The sequence below is a fragment of the Palaemon carinicauda genome, chromosome 9 (genome assembly GCF_036898095.1).
Source record: "Palaemon carinicauda isolate YSFRI2023 chromosome 9, ASM3689809v2, whole genome shotgun sequence".
In the NCBI taxonomy this organism is placed as follows: Eukaryota; Metazoa; Arthropoda; class Malacostraca; order Decapoda; family Palaemonidae; genus Palaemon; species Palaemon carinicauda.
In genome coordinates, this window is record NC_090733.1 from 67,576,082 (window position 1) to 67,590,661 (window position 14,580).

The following is a 14,580-nucleotide window of genomic DNA, read 5'->3' on the forward strand; positions in this document are numbered from 1 at the left end:
TAGTAGTAATTCATGTTGATAACATATACAAAACTGACGACAGAAAACGAAACCTATGCAGAGAAACGCAGGAGCAAAGGAAGACAACTAAATGTTACCCCATGCAGCAGAAAGACGACTGGATATAAACCCATGCAGCAGGTATGCTGTAAACCAGAGAAATGCCACAACCCATTTCTACATTCAACTTCAATATCAAGAAAGAAGCAGACATCTTATATGATATTACTTATCAGGACCAAGTAAGGTAGGATTTGAATTTGTTACCAGTAGGCATTAGGTGGTAAAATTTCCCGATAAGACAATGGTAGCTTAAATAAAACAAAAAGTGTAATGCTAAAGAATTTGGTTACACAAACACCCAAAAGATGCAATTAACATAGAAAAAGGTTATAATTATCTTTTTGTTATTTTTGCAGATTTCTTTTGCCTAACGTAATTCAGGTGAGAACTCAAAATGCCTCTGGACATCAAGCATCCAGCGAAGTTCAGCATTGTCGCAGAACCAATTCTGTTGGAACACGATGGCAACAATGGAGTGAGGAATTCAAGATTTACATTGAAGCGTTAGGTAGTATGAAAGATGCTCAGAAGAAGGCGTTATTACTGCACACAGCCGGTAGAGAGGCAGAGGAAGTGTTTAAAGCACTACAACCTACCGATAATCCTAGTGAAGCTGCAATTATGGCTCTTACCACATATTTTGCCCCTCAGGTCAAAATATTTTTTGAAATGTATCAATTTACATCACAGGCATATCAGAAACACCACGAAAGCCTAGATGCTATTGTGACGAGACTTAAAAATTTAGCTGTTTCATGTAAATTACTAGATTTAGAAAACGTTTTATATATCAAGTTATATATTTGTCTATTAAATTTCTTATTTCTGATCTAGATATCAATCTCTGCCACCGTCGTTCAATTAGTTCATTATGTATGTTGTATAAGATTTTTCATAACGCTGACCATCCTTTATATTCAGATCTCCCTGGACAATTCTATCCTGTTCGTAATACTAGGCAGACAGTTAATTCTAATAGCCAGGCCTTCTCCATCCTGAGGCTCAATACTACGTAGTACTCTAGAAGTTTTATTCCAGCTATTATCAAGTTGTGGAATAATCTTCCTAATCGGGTTGTTGAATCAGTAGAACTTCAAAAGTTCACAGTTGGAGCAAATGCTTTTTTGTTGGCGAGGCGGACACGAGTCTTTTTATAGTTTATATATGACATATTTGTTTTTGACGTTGTTAATAGTTTATATATGACATATCTGTTTTGACGTTACTTTTTTTTAGAATGATTTATTGTTAATTTTTTCTCTTTATTTATCTATTCCCTTATTTCCTTTCCTCACTGGGCTATTTTTCGCTATTGGAGCCCCTGGGCTTATAGCATTTTGCTTTTCCAATTAGGGTTGAAGCTTGGATAGTAAAAACAATGATAATAATAATAATAATTATATTGCCCAATGGGCATCACAAGAACTAAGAAAAAAAAATACTGCAAGATAAATATTTAACTCTAGTGAAGGTATTGATTATAGACACAGCTGTAGAAACATCACATAGACAAAGTAATATAATAGATAATTCTACAAGCAATAGAATGGAAAATTCTAAGATTAGCAAGATAGGCTCAAAGTTGAAAGGCAATGAGGATGAGAGGAGGAATACGTTAAAATATAGGTCATTGGAAATTGCCGAACTCTAATGCTCACAAATATCAGAATCAGACCTTTACGTAGAAGCAACATGAAAAACCCAAATGATATAAGCGTGGGAAAACTGATCATCTCACATATGGAGCAATGAAATGCCCTGCTACAAGACAAACATGGAGGAATTGTAAAAAGGTGGGAAGTTTTCCAAATGTTCGTAGATTCCCTAAACAGTACGCAGAGAAAGTAAATGCAGCAGTTGATACTAAAGGCTAGGAGAATAATGCGGAAAATGTTTATGATAATCCGGTTAGGTCAGAAACTGATTTTGCTTTTCACATTAATTCTGTCAGTAAAGGTGCAAAGAAGCAGATAAAACCATTCCTTATTTGTTATTAGAAGGTACAAATAGAGTTTTGAAAGGTTACAATGGTTTTGATATTCAGGTAATAGGTGCTTCGAACGTAAAAGTGCAGTATAAAGATCAGAAGTTAAATCGAATGCCATTAACAGTAGTTAAAGGTAAAGGACAAACTTTATTAAGTTTGGATTAGTTACAGTATTTAAAATTAGATTAGCCTAGTATTTTCAGGGTTACAGATACGCAAAATGAACAGAAGAATGAAGTGCCTGTGGATAATATTCTATCAGAGTTTCAAAAAGTATCTGAAGATAAAGTTGGTACAGTAAAGAACGCAAAGGCAGTTTCAGTTTTAAAATCTGATAGTATTCTTAGATTTTTTGCTCCAAGAGCAGTACCATATGCATTGAAAAGTGCAGTTGAAACGGAAATCAAAAGGTTAGAAAGTAACGGTTTTTAGGAAAAAGTTACATGCTCAGATTGGGCTACACCATTAGTTCTGATTGTTGAAGAAAATGGCCAGTTTTGGTTATCCAGTTTTGGTTATGTAGAGATTACAAGGTAACATGGAATCCACAGATTCAGGTAACTCAACATCCATTGCCAAACCCAAAAGAATTGTTTGCAACTATGTCAGGTTGTACAATATTTTCTATGTTAGATCTCAGACAAGCATTTTACAGCTGCCCATGGATGAATAATTCATAAGAACAATTATTATTATTATTATTATTATTATTATTATTATTATTATTATTATTATTATTATTATTATTATTATTATTAAATGGTAAGCTACAACCCTAGTTGGAAAAGTAGGATGCTACAAGCCCAGGGGCCCCAACAGGGAAAATAGTCTAGTGAGGAAAGGAAACAATGAATAATAAAATATTTTAAGAATTGTAATATTAATAGAAATATTTCCTATATAAACTATAAAAATTTAACAAAACAAGAGGAAGAGAAACTAGATGGAACAGAGTACCCGAATGTACCCTCAAGCAAGAGAACTCTACTCAAAGACAGTGGAAGACCTTGGTACAGAGGCTATGGCACTACCCAAGATTAGAGAACAATGGTTTGATTTCGGAGTGTCCTTCTCCTAGAAGAACTGCTTACCATAGCTAAAAAGTCTCCTCTACCTTTACCAAGAGGAAAGTAGGCACTGAACAATTACATTTCAGTAGTTAACCCCTTGGGCGAAGAAGAATTGGTTGGTAATCTCAGTGTTGCCAGGTGTATGAGGAATGAGGAGAATCTGTAAAAATAGGCCAGACTATTCGGTGTAAGGTATATACGTCCATAAGTCTGTATAGGCCAAAGAGTTTGCCTTATGTAGTAGCAAGCAGTTCAGCTATATGGCAACAAAATATGGATAAGATTTTCTTTCCAGGAATGCAAGTACTTATTTTCATAAATGATATTTTAGTCTCTGGTAAAGATAAAAGAATATATAGAAACAGATTACGGGCAGATCTGAAAAAATTCAAGGAACATAATATTTGAGTAAATATGAGCAAATGTATTCTAGAAGTTGATTCAGCGGAATTCTTAGGTTATGTAATTATTGTGAAAGGTATTCACAAGAATAAGGAGAAAATTATAGCAGTGAAATCAACAAAGGTACTGGAAAATGTTAACCCTGGATAGGTACGCTCCTCGGACACCCCTTTAAGGGTATACTCGGACGCGCGCGACCCCGACGCCAAAAAAAATTCTTGAAAAATCAGTTTTTGCAGTAACCTCCTTTTTTCTTTTGCCAAAAAAAAACTTCAATGAATGCTTAAAACAACTGTAAAGATAAATACTACTCATCTGCAGAAAAAATATTTATTATAAATATTTTAAAAAATTAAGTAGAAAAAAAGACCTTACAAAAAAATTCATAAAAAAAGTTTATACATATATACACAAATCCTTTTAGGAATTGATTCTTGAATGTTTAGGACACATCTTGATGTATTTTGGATGAAGTCAGACCCATGGAGGTGAAGATCTGAAATGAGAAAAAAAGGGTAACTTTTTTTGGCCAAAAAAATTTGTCCAAATTTCATGAATTTTTTTGGGTACCCAAATGAAATAGGAAGTGGCTAATTTTTTTAGGGAATAAACATATGTTATCCTAAAATAGAAATATGTAAAAAAATCTTCATTATTTTGTAAATTACATTTATATCAGGGGCCATATCTAAAGGGAATTTTTTGAGTACTTAGAAATTCCGTAAATAAATACATATATTTAATATATAATATGATATTTATGCAGGTAAAAATATACCAAAATATCACAAATTCTATAGGGAACAAGAATATATATAGATAGGGCAACTTACGCTTCGGATATGTCCACAAAATGGCCGCCAACCACACTGACTCAGACTCCCTAATCTGCCACTTGAAATGTAGGAAGGGTATGTCAATTTCAAGGTGTTATTTATTAATCTAATTATTCTTGGATATGCATAAAATTTGTATGGTGGGTTGCTGGATAATTGTCGATTATTTTACAACTATAAAATTAAAATTCTGACCCCCAAAATTTTTTTTGAAGGGAAATAAAATCGGAAAAAAAAATGTAAAACAATATAATATTTTAGCTAAAAAAAATTTGATGATATTCAATCAAAAAAGAAGTAAATAAAATTTTCCGACAAATAAACATCTAGAGGAATCATTACTCTGTGATAGTTCCTTAGTACGTAGTAATTTTGAAAGAAATGGGAAAAAACGAAAAAAGTGGCAATCGCAGGAAAATCGAACACATACCTATATATATGCCATATCTGGCTAAAAATAAAGATAGGCATGGGTAGCCAGATCATCTAGAAACACTTTCCAACACTATAAAAATACAAGTTTTGCGACACTACTTGCCAATTCCTTACGGTAACATGACTAAGCAAAAAATTGCAAAACAAATAAAAAGGGGCACTCGCGGAAAAATGGCCATTCTAATATACGGCATTTCAGAAAAAAAAAAAAAAATTCAGCCACGTGCTAGGCAAACCATCAAGGCCCATTTTCCGACAAATAAACATATAAATGAATCATTACTATGTGATAGTTCCTTAGTACGTAGTAATTTTGAAAAAAATGGGAAAAAACCAGAAAATGGCAATCACAGGAAAATCGAACACATACCTATATATACGCCATATCTGGCTAAAAAAAAAGATAGGCATGGGTAGCCAGATCATCTAGAAACACTTTCCAACACTATAAAAATATAAGTTTTGCGACACTTCTTGCCAATTCCTTACGGTAACATGACTAAGTAAAAAAATGAAAAACAAATAAAAAGGGGCACTCGCGGAAAAATGGCCAACATTTTATTATACGCATTTCAGAAAAAAAATTTCAGCCACGTGCTAGGCAAACCATCAAGGCACATTTTCCGACAAATAAACATCTAAATGAATCATTACTCTGTGATAGTTCCTTAGTACGTAGTAATTTTGAAAGAAATGGGAAAAAACGAAAAAATGGCAATCACAGGAAAATCGAACATATACCTATATATACGCTATATCTGGCTAAAAAAAATAGGCATGGGTAGCCAGATCATCTAGAAACACTTTCCAACACTATAAAAATATAAGTTTTGCAACACTTCTTGCCAATTCCTTACGGTAACATGACTAAGTAAAAAAATGAAAAACAAATAAAAAGGGGCACTCGCGGAAAAATGGCCAACATTTTATTATACGCATTTCAGAAAAAAAATTTCAGCCACGTGCTAGGCAAACCATCAAGGCACATTTTCCGACAAATGAACATCTAAATGAATCATTACTCTGTGATAGTTCCTTAGTACGTAGTAATTTTGAGAGAAATGGGAAAAAACAGAAAAAATGGCAATCACAGGAAAATCGAACACATACCTATATATATACGCTATATCTGGCTAAAAGAAAATAGGCATGGGTAGCCAGATCATCTAGAAACACTTTCCGACACTATAAAAATATAAGTTTTGTGACACTACTTGCCAATTACTTACGGTAACATGACTAAGCAAAAAAATGCAAAACAAATAAAAAGGGGCACTCGCGGAAAAATGCCCAACATTCTAATATACGGCATCTCAGATAAAAAAAAAAGACATGCACGTGTTAGCCCAACCATCAAGGCACACTTTCTAACACATAAACATGAAAAAAAAATCAATAATATACGGCAATTCCTTACTACGTAGTAAATTTTTACAAATATTGAAAAAAAAACAGAAATTGGCAACCGCAGTTAAATACCCAATATACCAATAACTACGTCGTATCTGACAAAAACAAAGTCATGCATGGGTAGCCAGATCATCTAGACACACTTTCCAACTCTAAAAAAGCAAAAGTTTTACGACACTATTTGGCAATATCTTACGGAAAAATGACTTGGCAAAAAAATGAAAAAAAATGAAAAAGGGGCACTCGCGGTAAAATGCCCAACATTCTAATATACGGAATCTCAGATAAAAAAAAAGACATGCACGTGTTAGCCCAACCATCAAGGCACACTTTCTAACACATAAACATGAAAAAAAAAATCAATAATATACGGCAATTCCTTACTACGTAGTAAATTTTTACAAATATTGAAAAAAAAAAACAGAAATTGGCAACCACAGTTAAATACCCAATATACCAATAACTACGTCGTATCTGACAAAAACAAAGTCACGCATGGGTAGCCAGATCATCTAGACACACTTTCCAACACTAAAAAAGCAAAAGTTTTACGATACTATTTGGCAATATCTTACGGAAAAATGACTTGGCAAAAAAATTAAAAAAAAATGAAAAAGTGGCACTCGCGGTAAAATGGTCCTCGTGGTGATGAACGACATTTTAACTAAAAAAAAAATCATGCACATGGTAGCCAAACAATCCACCAAGACTTTCCACAACTGATAACCTATACAAGTTGCACCATTCTACGACAATTTCATAATACGTAATAACTTTGATAATTATGCAAATTACCTTAGAAGGGTAAACTCGATCGCGCTCGACCCCGACGCGTCTCAGAAATCGGGGAAGGAGTACAGCTACAGCAATGCACATCTGGACACTACTAGAGCGTGTAGGCGAGACACCTACTGCAGGTCGATCACCATCAAATTCAGTCATGGGGGTGAGTCACGTGAGAAAAACCTCTTTTTTTTTTACGCTCGGGGTCGCGGACGACCCACCATACCGTTCCAGGGTTAAGGAATTACAGTAGTTTTTAGGTTTAGTAACATTTTATGGAAATTACATTCAGTATTTATCTACAATCGCACATCCGTTGCATAACTTACTGAATAAGAGTGTAGAGTGGAATTGTAAAAAGATTGTCAGGACTCTTTTGAAAGAATCAAGTAAGAATTGATATCACCTACATTACCAGTACCTTATCAAAGGGATTATCCAGTTGAATTAGTTTGTGATGCATCAAACAGAGGTTTAGGTTTCGTACTACCTCATGTAATGCCGGATGAAAAAGAAAAGCCAATTGCATTCGCTTCTAAAGTATTGAACAAGGCAGAAAGGAATTATTCTTAAATAGAAAAAGGTTTAGCATTAGTGTATGGAGTTAAAAAATTTCCTATGTATCCTTAATGAAGGAAAAAGTTCAAACTTGTTACAGATCATAAACCTCTATTTGCAATATAGTGTCCAAAAGCAAGTTTACCTACGTTGGTAGTAGCAAGACTACAACGTTGGGCAAATTACGTTAGCCGCATATCATCATGATATAGAATATTGTCCTACATCAAAAATGGGTAAGACAGATGTTTTATCTACATTTCCAGTAGAAAAAGCACCAGAAGAATATGATGACAGTATATTACTAGTTTCAGTATATGATGTACCCATTAGTCAGCGATATTGCACAGAATACCAAGAAAGACCCAATACTTAGTAAGGCCCGAGCGAGCTTAATGACAAGTAGGGACTTATGTGGAAATGGGGCAAATTGTAAACCATATATGGAATGGTTTGAGCATAGCACACGGTTGCATAATGAAAGTGTCAAGAGTGATTATTCCCAGTTCACTAAGAAATAAGGTTTTGTCTGATCACCATGGTATTTTCAGATCAAAATCTATTGTAAGGACTTCTGTCTGGTGGTCAGGTGTATTCAATACGACACAGGACAGGACGATATCTTGAAGGGAACTCTCTGTTTATTTCAAAGCGCATGAGCGGACTACAACAAGTATGGTGCGCCATATGTACCATATACAACATCCCCTCTTTAAGATCGTTTGGTAATTATTTAAAGTTAACAATCCTTTTTCACTTTAAGAAACATACCAGTTTTATGAAGTTATACAATCCAGTTCCTCCCTACATGTACTTGTGATAATACAAATAATAGTGACCCAGCAATCAAATATAATATACTACATGACAAACACAAATAAACTGCAAGGCTCAACACTTATCCACAATTAACATATGGAAAATGTTGTGAATGTTTCTTGCATATTAAACACAAACATTATTGGTTAAATGTGACATTAACATGGTTTTAACACTAAGTACATGTTTATTTATGTCATTGACATTAGTGAGATGAAAATAAAATCCTTTAATAACAAACCATATCGGGTTGTTGGGTTATTTTTGTCATTGTTCCCGACGTTCTGGGTGTCACTTTGGGGTTTGATTTGGCAGGTGTTGCGGCATTTTGGTGTGGACCTTTGGTAGGGGTAGGGATGGGTTGTTCAGGCGCAGTTGGTCGTGGTTCAGTCTGAACTCGTAGGGTGTTAGGTGGTTCCAAACCCTTCTGAGGTGGCGACTCTCGTGAAGTGCCGGTATGAACTAGATCGCTCCGATTGTGTCGAATAACACTTCCTTTCTCCATAGCTACCTGGTAGGTTCTAGGGTTGGTCATCTGCTGTTTGATTTCACCATAGCTATACTGGTGTCTCACAAAGATTTTGTCTCCTGGGGTGAGACAGGGGAGCTGCACAACTTTATGATGGCAGTCATGTGATTTGGTGTACTGATTCTTGTACTCTTCTTCTCCTTCCTTGATCTTCTGATGGTCTGGTACCTGCGGTATCAGCTTAGCTGGAGCTGTCCGGACGGTAGTCCTTAGCTGTCGGGACATAAGGAGCTGACTTGGGGACTAGCCATTGTAGAGCGTTGCCCATCTATAGGCAAGTAGTCGGAGGTAGGGGTTTTGGTTTTTGCTCAGAATCGCTTTCTCTGTTCCGACGGCACTCTCAGCTTCTCCGTTTGCTTTTGGATACCGCGGTGATAAGATGATGTGTGTAAATCCCTAGTCTTTGCTTAATTTCTGGAACTCTCTTGATGCATACTGAGGTCTATTGTCGATATTACAACCTTGGGAGCTCCATGAATGGCGAAGACTTTGCAAAGCTTCTAGATGACAGCTTGACTGGAGGTAGATTCCAATTCTTTGAACTTGAGCCATCTAGAACTGTAGTCTACTATCAACACATATTGCTTTGACTTGTACTCAAACAGGTTAGTTCTCACTTTTTCCCAGATTTCGTTGGAGGGTGAGAGGGCCAGGAGTGGATCGGTTGGTTGGTCACGATGCAGGATGCAGGTTGAACAGCTTCTGCACATTGCTTCTACCTCTGATGTGATAGACGGCCACCAAACACTTTCCTTCTCTCGGGCCTTGCATTTGGTCATACCCAGGTGTCCAGAGTGGAGTTTCTCCAGGATATTCATCTGGAGTGACTGCGGGATGAATAGACGGTCGTCAAACATCAAGATCTCGTCGTTGATGGTGAAGTTTGGTGCCCTTCCCCAGTAGGTCTTGAGGATCGGTAAGTTGGGCATCACAGGAGGTCAGCCTTCTTTCACCCACTTCTGGATCTGCGTACAGACTGTGTCGTTCTGTTAGGCTTTTCAGATTTCTCCGAGTCTCTTGTCACTGGCAGGCAGGTGCTGGATCACTGAATCCTTGAATGCATCGGTTTCCAGATAGAAAATCTCTTCTTCCTTGGAGGGTTTCCCAACAGGTGCTCGTGAGAGGGCGTTAGTGATCTTCTGATATACCCCTTGGACGCACTTCACTTCCGGAGAGTATCTTATGCGCCTTAGTCTGCATCTGAGGATGCAGGCTGGCAGTTTGGATAGGTCAGTTGTTGTGAGTAGTTTTACAACCGGACGATGGTGTGTTTCCATGGTGAATTTCGAGCAAAGCACATAGTCTGAGAATTTCTCGCACGCCCAGATTACAGCTAGTGCTTCCTTTTCTATTACCGTGTATCTTTTCTCTGTGTCAGTATGGGACCGAGATGCATAATATATTAGGCGTCGGATGCCGTTGCTGTCAGCTTGGAGAAGGAGAGCCCCAAGGCCATCTTGGCATGCATCTGCTGCAAAGACACATGGTATGTTCGGGTCATAATGGGCCAGGAATTCAGTTTAGGACAGCATGCATTTGATGGTGTCGAAGGCGTCTTGTTGAGCCTTATCCCACATCCACATTTGCTCATTCTTCGGAAGTTGGCAAAGAGGCTCGTTATGAGTTTTGCGAGTTAGTTTGTCAAGCCCATAAACCGCTGTAGCTCTGTGATGTTTCGAGGCTCTGCTAGTTTCTGGATGGTTCGTGTCTTTTCTGGATCGACGCCGATGCCTTCTTTGGAGACGACATGACCAAGGAACTTCAAGCACGGCTGGTTGAAACAGCATTTGTTGTTCAACGCCACTCCGGCGTCTCGCAGCCTCATCAACACATTCCTCACTCTCTCATCTTGTTCAGGTTTTGTCGCTGCATGAATCAGTATGTCATCCATATGACAGATTACCTTTCCTAGCCCATTTAGGATCTTCAACATCAGTCTCTGGAATACTTCTGGCGCTGAACTAATGCCGAAGGGCAGGCGGTTGAAACAGAAGCGCCTGTATGGCGTGACAAAGGTTGTCAGTAGTCTGGAGTGTAGGTGCAGATGGATCTGCCAGAAGCCAGAGTCTGCATTTAACTTGCTGAAGATTGTGCTTCCTCTCATCTTTGCCAAATTGTCATCTACCTTTGCCATCGGGTGAATTTCTCTTGTGACTGCTCGGTTCAGTGGTGTCAGGTCCACACATATGCGGACGTCTCCTGATGGTTTTGGGACGATGACCATGCTGGAACACCATTCGGTTGGCTCAGTCACTGCAGAAATTACGCCAGACTTTTCCATCTTCTCTAGTTGACCTTTCACTTTAGGAAGTAATGGGTGTAGCACTCGCCTCGGTGTGAATAAGCATAATGGGGCGGCGTCATCTCGCAGCGGAATCTTGTTCGTCTCTTTGAGCAGGCAAAGCCCCTTGAAGACTCCGGGGAACTCCTCCTTGAAGTCTTGGGACGAATAAACTGCGTATACCGTGAAGGCTGGTGTGAGTAGGGCTAGCGCCTGTATAGATGATTTAGAGAGGAGGATTTTAGACTGATTCCTCATCACATAGACATCTTCATGATGTGTGCGCTGACCTGATTTGATCTCCGCTTGACGTAGAACTCTGACGATTAGGTGGTTTAGGCTGACTCCTCCAGGGCCTCGGAACTGGTCGTTTGAATTGGATAGAACTAGACCTTGCGTCCATTGTGTCGAGTCTCCCACGACACATTTCCTGGACCCACTGTCGAGTTTGAATCCCGTTACATGGTTGTTGACTTCTACATCAGTTGACCAGAAATCTTCATCGATCGCATCTACGCCAATCACTTAACCAAGATACATCGCTGATGTAGAATCTCCAACGGTGATTTTGTTGCTTTCATTGAGGTACTCATAAGTACTTAGCATTTCTTCAATTCCGTGAGATGCCTTGCTTCGGCAGGCTACAGCCCAGTGGCCTTTGTTGTTACATTCCTTACAAGTGTCGTTTCTGGCTGGGCACTGCTCTCTTGGGTGCTTGTCTTTCTCACAATAATTACATTTTGGCATCTTTGTAGAGTTGTCCTTGCCGGCTGGTTTCTCGCCTTGGGCTGGGGACTGTTTTTGGCCTTGCTGATCATGAAGATTTGGACCTTTTTGACCTTTCCTCATCTTTTTCAGATGGTCAACTGGAACTACCACCGATATCGCTTCTCTATAGCTGCGGGACATCTCCGCCGCTTGAAGGTTCTCAATCACCCGGTTAAGGTTGGGGATGGGGCGTTCTCGCAACAGTCTTTCTCGGCCGGTCTCGTCAGTTGTGCCAATAACAATTCTGTCCCTGATTATTTCATCTTGTAAATTGCCAAACTTGCGTGAATCAGACAATCGACGTAACCTCATCGCAACACCATCTATCGTCTCATCGCTCTTCTGCTTTGCGGTATTGAACACAAACATTACATATAAGACGTTGCGTTATGGAATAAAATACTCCATGAGGGCTACGATGATGTGTTCAGGGTCTTTTCTCTGATTATCAGTGATTTTTGGTAGGTTTGTCAGCACTCGCTTCCATGCTTGGCCCATGACTGCACATAGCATCGCTACTACCATGGCTGTCCCCGCATGATTTCGGGTATCGTCTTCATTTCTCAGTTTCTTATCAAGTTCAGTGGCAATAAGAGAATCTCCCCAGGCGGACTCAAATTCTTTCCAGTTTTCCACCACATTGCCTGTTAAGGACATGGGGGTTAGGGGAGGGATTTGATAAGTGGCCATGATTAAAATAGTCAGTCAAGGGCACATCAATCAAAGTTTAGATAATCAATCAAAGGCACATGTGAAAACAGTATCAATCAAGTGTGAGAAATGACATTCCATGAACACCTGGCTGAGAGCTTACGCTAGAATACCTATCACTTGAGAGCTTACTCTAGAACAGTGTTTCTCAACGTGGGCCATATGGCCCCCTAAGGACCCATAAGATTTTTCCAGGGGCCACAAGGCAAAATTTTAAAAATGGGGGCCCATGGGGAGGCCACAGAAAATTTAGGACCCACAAAATATACAAATGTGTAATATTTTGAAATAAATCATTATTATGCTTCGAATATTCTGTTTATCATGCTTGAGTTTAGTTAAAACATGCGTTCCAGCAAACTGAAAAAGCATCTGGAGACTGCACATTTAGTCAAGAAAGACAAGCCGCTAGATTTCTTCAAGAAATTACATGATGAGTTCTAAGGAAGGATAATAATGAATCATATGTTTGCCCAAAAAGGGGCAAAAGTAGATAAAGGGATGTTGGCTTCTTACAAGATAGCAAATTTTTAAGCGTCATACTGTGGGTGAATCTCTGATTATGCCGGCAGTGGCCGTAGTGCTTTCAACAGTCATGAATCAGAGTTCACATGAGGTAACTAGTGTTATTCCTCTGAGCAACTCCTCAGTATCCCGCCGTGTTGATGAGATGGCAGCTGATGTTGAAAGCCAATTAGTCTCAACTGCAGGTGAATGAATTCTCGTTTCAACTCGTCGAATTAACTTTACCTGATAATTCTGCTCTTCTGATGGCATTTGTGAGGTTTCTTGATGTTCATGAAATATGTCAAGAAATGCTTTTCGTATTAAAATTACCGAGTGACACTAAAGGTGAATCCATCTTAAAAAAACTTGAGGTCTGTTTTGAGGAGAACAACATTCCACTCAAGAACATTGTGGCTTGTGCAACAGATGGCGCTGCTGCTATGATTGGAAGGTATCGGGGATTCAGTGATTACTTTAAAATGGCTGTTCCTAATGTTGTTTGTGTGCACTGTGTTGTTCACCGGCAGCACCTGGTTGCCAAAATCCTAGCAGGATGTCTGCTTGAAGCACTTGGGCATGTTATCAAGGCATTCAACTTGATAAAAAAATAGTGCACTGAAAGATTGCCTCTTTCAGCAATTATGTGAAAAGAACAATGAAGAATTTGAACAACTTGTGTTGCACACTGAAGTCAGGTGGCTTTCTAAAGTTTATTGCCTGAACCATTTTGTTGCACTTTGGGACAATGTTATCTCTTTCTTTAGTGGGATAGAACTTGGACTGAAACTTGTTGGTGCAGAGTGACCTCTTATACCTGTCTGACATATATGAAAAGCTAAATGTTCTGAACAAAGAGCTTCAAGGAAATAACTCCACCCTGTTCTCCTGCAAGGAAGCAATTACTGCATTTAAAGGGAAACTCAAGCTGTTCTGGTTGAACCTTGGAAGAAGAGAGTTTGGACAGTTTCCTTCCTTAGCAGTTATATCCACCGAGCTGCTTGATAATGACCTAGCAGTGTATGTTGACCATCTGAAGCAGTTGCATAATGATATGGAAACTCGCTTCTCTAACCTACTCCAAATGACTGTGCCACACTTGTTTGTGGAGCCCTTCATTGCTGAGGTATCTGAGGTTGATGTCACTCTAAAAGAAAGTCTCAAGCAAGGTTCAAACGTGGAGGACACCAGAAGTTATGGATGAATCAAGATGTGTATAAGAAGTACTCGATACTCTGGAAAGATGTGAAATTGCTCTTACTTGCCTTTCCCACGTCTTACTTGGTTGAAAATGGTTTCAGTCGGGAGATGTACCTGCTGTCAAAGACACGAAATCGCCTTGACATAGAAAAAAAGAGGCAATTTACGTTTCTCTCTGACAGCTTTCAACCCAAATATTGACAAGTTGGCAGCCTTTTTCCAAT